We start from the raw sequence: 8,547 nt of genomic DNA, 5'->3' as shown, positions 1-8,547 counted from the left end.
TTCATCTGTTTGTGTCCACTGCTATGTAGAACCTCTCAGAGGATGCTAGAGTACTGTCCTCAAGCACAGCAAAGTATCATTAATAGTGGCAGGGATTGGTGCTTGCCCATGAGTTGGGTTGATTATTAGTTGGCCATCCCTTCAGTTTCACTTTCATCTTTGTCCCTTCATTGCTTTCAGACAGGACACATTTTGGGTCAAAAGTTTGTGGGTTGCTGAGTTAGTGTCTTATTTCTTCCACTTGTGAGGGTCCTGCCTGGCTACAGGAGCTAGCCTGCTGTGGTTTCATGTCCCCACTGTTGGGCACCTCAGATACTGTCAGCCTAATTGACCCTATGAGTCTTCCTTATTCCAGGTCTCTGAGGCTTCCTAGAGATTTCCCCCACCACCTACCAGCAGAAGCTTCAGATTTTTTCATTGGTTCATTCCCCTGCCACTCTGGAATTCTCTATGCCTCCACACATATGATCTTGGCCCCTCCATCCCCCTCCCTGTCTCCTATCCTACCCAGTTCCCTTCCTTTGTCTGCATCCTGTGGCTATTTTATCCCCCTCCCCTTCTAAGTGAGATTCAAGCATTTTGCCCAATAAACTTCTTCTTTTATCATTTTGTATATTGTGTGTGTGAACACACACACACACACACACACAGTTCCTTAAAGTTAGTAATTTTGCTTATCACTCCAATGCTTCTTTATGAAATGTCCCATCATATTGATCTAATACAAGATAAGAGCTCCTCATCAATATCTGTAATGTTTTAGTTGTCATTTGTTTCTTTTCAAGTGAGAAATTGTTTATAATTATATACTTCTACAAAATTTCCCAATTGCTGAGGAAGCAAATTTAATAAAGAACATAACTGACAGGAAATGCATTTTCCTTTCCAATTCATCACTATTATTATTTCCAAAATACATATTATCTTAATTCTAATTTTTAAAATTCTGATGTTGGTTGGTAATATAATATTTTAACCTTAGAGCTTATCATTAATATTTTCATATGGAAGAGGCTTTGTTATTTACAATCTATTATCTTTTTCTAGTAACAACCAAAAAATGCTTTCATGATATTTATTTTGGCTACATAGTTGTCTTAGTTCGGGTTTTATTGCTGTGATGAAATACAGTTTATATGACATACTTTATATGATCAAGGCACCTCATATAAAGGTAATCATTTAATTGAGGTTGGCTTACAGTTTTAGAGGTTTAGTCCATTATTATTATGGTAGGAAGCATAGCCACATGCAGGCAGACATGGTGCTTGCTGGAAGAGTAGCTCAGAGTAACATCATGATCCAAAGGCAGCTAGGAGAAGACTGTCTTTCACAGTCAGCTGGGGGGAAGAAATGGATCACACTGGCCAGATTTGAGCATATATATGGAACCTCAAAGACCCACCTTCACAGTGGCACAGTTTCTATAATAAGGCTACACTTCTTCTAATAAAGCCACATTTCCTAATAGTATTACCTCCCATGGCCCAAGAATAATCAAATCACCATTATAGTTCTTCATATAATATTGAGAAAATATAAACCACCAAATCAATATTTTCTCCTCCATCATCATCTATTATGTACCATTTAACTCATTTTTATTTTAACCTATCAATTAGTGATCCATGCAGAATCCTGTCTCAGTTGCCAAACCAGAATAAACTTCTCTGTCACCATTAATCTCTATTATTATACAGTACAGTTATAGATAGATGGTACATATTCTCCATATTCTCTCTGAAGCTTCTGACATCAATTGATTTACTATTGATGAGCTTTACTAGACATTTTAAAAATAGGAGAGTCTTTCAAAATTCCTCAGAAGTTGCTCTTTTAGTTCATTTCTTGTTTTATATAAAATACAAAGATTTAGGAGCCTGTTGCAAAGACTCATGTCTATATTCCAGTGCTCAGAGGAAGGCAAGCTGTTTGTCACAATTTTAAGGTCAGCCTGGGCTACACTGTGAGCTCCTGGACATCATGTGTTATGGATTAAGATCCTGTTTCCAGAAAAAAAGGAAAGAAGAAAAAAGACTAAAAATTATTGAGGAATAAGTGACTGAGATATACTAGTAGGCTTTTCTCTGACATTTGTTTATACACAAATATACTTTTCCTTTCATCCATTCTTGAATGTTTAGCCTATATATAATAAATAGTCTGTGGGTTCATTCTCTTTAGAACGGAATAACTTGACTAAAATTATATGTGCAGTTAGTCAATGTCCTCATACATTTATCTTTTTAAGTTTGAAATAAATATTAGCTATAAAGAAAATGGAACAGAAGCTATAAAGAAAAAGAACCAAAGTACTGTGTTCTTTGAGTATTAAGTTACTAGAAGATGAGTGCTGATGACCTAGAGAGAAGTCCTCTATGAGGAAAGGTAAACAGAGCATTTTTAAGGACTTCTTTGAAGGAAAAAATTCCTTCATAGAGGAAATTAGGTTCTAGGAAGAGGTAGGTCCCCATGGATGTATGGATTTCACTGGTACTTCTTATATAAAAGATCCTTAATCAGAACTTCAAGTTTCTCTCCATTTAGTTTGATGTTGGCTACTGGTCTGCTGTATATTGCTCTTATTATGTTTAGGTATGGCCCTTGAATTCCTATTCTTTCCAAGATTTTTAACATGAAAGGATGCTGAATTTCAAACTAAATGGGGAGAAACTTGAAGCAATCCCACTAAAATCAGGGAGAAGACAAGGTTTCCCTTTCTCTCTCCATATTTATTCAATATACTACTTGAAGTTCTAGCTAGAGCAATTAGACAAAAAAGGAGGCCAAAGAGATACAAATTGGAAAGAAAGAAGTCAAATGATCACTATTTGCAAATGATATAATAGTATACTTAAGTGACCCAAAATACTCCACCAGAAAACTCCTACAGTTGATAAACAACTTCAGATAAGTGGTCAGATATAACATTAACTCAAACAAATCAGTATCGTTCCTATACTCAAAGGATAAACAGGCTGAGAAAGAAATTAGGGAAATGACATCCTTCACAATAGTCACAAACAATATAAATTATCTTGGTAAGACTCTAACCAAACAAGTGAAAGATCTATATGACAAGAACTTCAGGTCTCTAAAGAACAAAATTGAAGAAGAGCTAAGAAAATGGAAATATCTCCCATGCTCATGGATTGGCAGGATTAATATTGTAAAAATAACCATCTTGCCACAAGCAATATACAGATTCAATGTAATCCCCATCAAAAATCCCAACTCAATTCTTCATAGAAAGAGCAATTCTCAAATTCATCTGAAATAACAAAACCCAAGATAGGTAAAACAATTCTCAATGATAAAACAATATCTGGGGGAGTCATTATCCCAGACCTAAAGCAGTACTACAGAGCTAGAGTGTTTAAAAAATGCATGGTATTGGTACAGTGACAGACAGGTAGATCAATGGAATAGAATTGAAGACCCAGAAATGAGCCCACATACCAATGGTAACTTGACCTTGGAGAAATGAGCTAAAACCATCCAGTGGAAAAAAAGATAGCCTTTACAACAAATGATGTTTGTTTAACTAGTGGTAAGCATGCAGAAGAATGCAAACTGATCCATTCTTATCTCCTAGTACTAAGCTCAAGTCCAAGTGGATCAAGGACCTCCACATAAAACCAGACACTGAAACCAATAGAAAAGAAACTGAGGAATAGCCTTGAGCACATGGGCACAGGGGAAATTTTCATGAACAGAACACCAATAGCTTATACTCTAAGATCAAGAATTGACAAATGGGGCCTCATAAAATTACAAAGTTTCTGTAAGGCAATGGACATTGTCAATAGGACAAAATGGCAGCCAACAAATTGGGAAAAGACTTTACCAAAGCTACATATGACAGAGGGTTAATATCTAATATATACAAAGAACTCAAAAAGTTAGATTAGAGAGAGACAAATAACCCTATTAAAAAATGGAATGCATTGCAGAAGAAGGCAAATTGATCCATCCTTGTCTCCTTGTACTAAGCTCAAATCCAAATGGATCAAGGACCTCCACATAAAGCCAGACACTCTGAAACTAATAGAAAAGAAACTGGGGAAGACCCTTGAGGACATCGGTACAGGGAGAAAGTTTCTGAACAGAACACCAATAGTGTATGCTCTAAGATCAAGAATTGACCAATGGGACCTCATAAAATTACAAAGTTTCTGTCAGGCAAAGGATACCATCAAGAGGACAAATCGGCAACCAACAAATTGGGAAAAGATCTTCACCAATCCTACATCAGATAGAGGGCTAATATCCCATATATATATATAGAACTCAAGAAGTTAGACTCCAAACCAAACAACCCTATTAAAAAATGGAGTACAGAGTTAAACAACGAAGTTCTCACCTGAAGAACTTCGGATGGCAGAGAAGCATCTTAAAAAAATGCTCAACTTCATTAGTCATTAGGGAAATGAAAATCAAAACAACCCTGAGATTTCACCTTACACCAGTCAGAATGGCTAAGATTAAAAATTCAGGAGACAGAAGATGTTGGAGAGGGTGTGGAGAAAGAGGAACACTCCTCCACTGCTGGTGGGGTTGCAAATTGGTACAACCACTCTGGTAATCAGTCTGGCGGTTCCTCTGAAAACTGGGCACCTCACTTCCAGAATATCCTGCTATACCACTCCTGGGCATATACCCAGAGGATTCCCCACTATGTAATAAGGATACATGCTCTACTATGTTCATAGCAGCCCTATTTATAATTGCCAGATGCTGGAAAGAACCCAGGTATCCCTCAACAGAAGAGTGGATGCAAAAAATGTGGTTTATCTACACAATGGAGTGCTATTCAGCCATTAGAAACAATGAATTCATGAAATTCTTAGGCAAATGGATGGAGCTAGAGAACATCATACTAAGTGATGTAACCCTGACTCAAAAGGTGAGTCATGGTATGCACTCACTAATAAGTGGATATTAACCTAGAAAACTGGAATACCCAAAACATAATCCACACATCAAATGAGGTACAAGAAGAAAGGAGGAGTGGCCCCTGGTTCTGGAAAGACTCAGTGAAACAGTATTCGGCAAAACCAGAACGGGGAAGTGGGAAGGGGTGGGAGGGAGGACAGGGGAAGAGAAGGGGGCTTACGGGACTTTCGGGGAGTGGGGGTGGGGCTAGAAAAGGGGAAATCATTTGAAATGTAAATAATTATATCGAATAAAAAAAATTAAAAAAAAAAAGAACTTCCTTTGATGTAATGAAAAAAAAAAAAAGAAGAAGAAGAAGAAGAAAGGAAGAGTGGCCCCTTGTTCTGGAAAGACTCAGTGAAGCAGTATTTGGCAAAACCAGAATGGGGAAATAGGAAGGGGTGGGTGGGAGGACAGGGGGAGAGAAGGGGGCTTGCAGGAAAGAAGGGGGCTTGGGGAGTGGGGGGCTAAAAAGGGGGAAATCATTTGAAATGTAAATAAAAAATATATCGAATAAAAAAAAGAAAAAGAAAAAAAATGGAGTGCATAGCTAAACAAAGAATTTTCACCTGAGGAATATCAAATGGCACCTGAAGAAATGTTCAACATCTTTTGTCATCAGGGAAATACAAATCAAAACAACCCTGAGATTTCATTCCACATAAGTCAGAATGGCTAAGATCAAAAACTCAGGAGACAGCAGGGGCTGATGAGGATGTGGAGAAAGAGGAACACTCCTCCACTGACAGTGGGATTGCAAGCTGGTACAACCACTCTGGAAATCAGTCTGGCAGTTCCTCAGAAAACTGGGCATGATACTACTGGAGGATCCTGCTATACTACTCCTGGGCATATATCCAGAGGATTCTCCAGCAGGTAATAAGGACACATTCATCACTATGTTCATAGTAGCCCTATTTATAATAGCCAGAAGCTGGAAAGAACCCATATGTCCTTCAAAGGAGGAATGGATACAGAAAATGTGGTATAGTTACACGATGGAATACTATTCAGCTGTTAAAAACAATGAATTCATTAAATTCTCAGGCAAATTGGTGAAACTAGAAAATATCATCCTAAGTGTGGTAACCCAATCACAAAAGAACACACATGGTATCTAATCACTGTGAAGTGAATATTAGCCGAGAAGCTTGGAATACCCAAGACACAATTCACATATCAAATGATGGCCAAGAAGAAGAACAAAGTATGGATATTCTGGTCCTTCTTAGAAGGGGGGACAACATACCCACAGAAGGAGTTACAGAGACAAAGTGTGGATCAGAGACTGAGAGAAAGATCATCCAGAGACTACCCCACATAGAGATCCATTCCATATATAGTTACAAAACCCAGACACTATTATCAATGCCCACAAGTGCTTATTGACTAGAGCCAGATATAGCTGTCACCTGGGAGGCTCTGCTAGTGCATGACAAATACAGAGGAGGGCACTCTCAGCCAGTCATTGAACTGAGCACAAGGTCCCCAACAGAGGAGCTAAAGGATCCAAGGAGCTGAAGGGATTTGCAGACCCACAGGAGGAGCAATGATATGAGCCACCCGGTACTCCCAGAGCTCCCAGCAACAAAAACATCAAACAGATAGTACCCATGTCTCCAGACCTATAGGCAACATAGGACATCAAAGGAAGGAGAGGCTGCTGGTCCTGGAAAGGCTTGATGCAACAGTGTAGGGGAATACAAGGACAGGGAAGTGGGAGGGGGTTGATTGGGGAACAGCGGAAGGGAGATAGTTTATGGGACTTTCAGTGGGGGAAACCATGAAAGGGGAAGTCATTTAAAATGTAAATAAAGAATGAATCCAATAAGAAAACAGAAAAAGAACTTCAAATAACTGTACAGATTCAAAGACAAAAGAAAATAAAGAGGACTCTGAGTGAGATGCTTAAATTTTCTGGTTCTATTGCCACACAGGAGTGAAGAAATCTAAGGATTTTTTTTTTTACTTAAAATATGAGTAAACTGGAATAATATCTAGGGGGGAGCGGCGGCAGCAGCAGCAGCAGCAGCAGCAGCGGCTGGTCCAGAGGAAGGGTCATCAGCAGTAGAACCAAGCAGACAGGGTCCAGGCAGACCCTGCGCCCACGACCACTGGCCATCGCTGGCCAGCCAGGCTGCAAGCAGCGGCGGATTTACGGTGCCTTTCATCACATCAGAACTCTGCCTCCCGCCAGTCAGTTACCAGGGCTCCATATTGGTTCTCGGTCGCCAGAGAAATCAGACTGAGGTACGCAAATATAACCCGAGACCAACATCGCGAGGGTCTAAGCCCGATGGGCGTTGGCCTGCACCCAGGCCCTGAGCTGATCGGGGGTCCACCAGGGTGCAAACCCGGCCAGGAGGTTTTTTTCCTCCCGGGCCGGCACGCGCACCACCACCATTTTGCCTAAGGGAAGCCAGGGAGACCTAGCAGGCAAAACCAAACCAGCTAACAGACATAGCCCGAGGCGGACATAGCAGGGGTCTCAGTCGGTCAGGCCCTGGACTGCCCCCAGGTCCTGGGCTGCTCGGTGGGCCATCTGTGTGCCGACCCAGCCAGGAGCTTGTTTCCCTGGGCCGGCGCGCACCGCCGCCATTTTGCCTACGGGAAGCCAGAGAGACCTAGCAGGCAAAACCAAACCAGCGAACAGGCATAGCCCAAGGAGGACATAGCAGGGGTCTCAGACAGTCAGGCCCTGGACTGCCCCCAGGCCCAGGACTACTCGGTGGGCCATCTGTGTGCTGACCCGGCCAGGAGGTTGTTTATCGGGGCAGTTTGCTCACCACCGCCATTTTGCCTATGGGAAGCCAGAGAGACCTAGCAGGCAAAACCAAACCAGCTAACAGGCATAGCCCGAGGCGGACATAGCAGGGGTCTCAGACGGTCAGGCCCTGGACTGCCCCCAGGTCCTGGGCTGCTCGGTGGGCCATCTGTGTGCCGACCCAGCCAGGAGGTTGTTTATCCAGGCCAGTTTGCGCACCACCGCCATTTTGCCTACGGGAAGCCAGAGAGACCTAGCAGGCAAAACCAAACCAACTAACAGGCATAGCCCGAGGTGGACATAGCAGGAGTCTCAGACGGTCAGGCCCTGGACTGCCCCCCAGGCCCTGGGCTGCTCGTTGGGCCAACTGTGTGCTGACCCAGCCAGGAGGTTGTTAGCCCAGCAGACTCTCCCAGCACTCTCAGGGAACTCGCACACGCCACCATCCTAGCCACCTGACACACCCAATTAACACCCACAGCTGAGGGGAACTTTGCACCGACATTGGCCTGCCAGGCTTTTGCCTAGACTCAGGGCCTGAGCAGCTAGGCTAGCCTTGTGTGCACCAACCCGGTTGGGAGTTCTGCTGCCCAGATCAGCCTGTGCGGCAGCACCACATCTCCAAGTCCTGCAAGTGGCTAGCTGGGTTTCCGGGCAGCCAGCTGGGAGAAGTCAGTGTGCTCCAGTGAATCCAGCGGGCCCCAGCGGGAGCCTTCAGGTGCCTGCTTTGGGATCTGAACAGCCTGGGCAGCAGCACCCTGTCTACAAGCAGTGCAGGAGGTAAGCTGTGCACAAGAGGCCAACTGGGAAGGGGCAGCTTGCACTGGTGAGTCCAGCACTGACAAGAC

This window comes from Apodemus sylvaticus, chromosome 3 (genome assembly GCF_947179515.1).
Source record: "Apodemus sylvaticus chromosome 3, mApoSyl1.1, whole genome shotgun sequence".
Lineage (NCBI taxonomy): Eukaryota > Metazoa > Chordata > Mammalia > Rodentia > Muridae > Apodemus > Apodemus sylvaticus.
Note: the sequence above shows the minus strand (reverse complement) of the source record.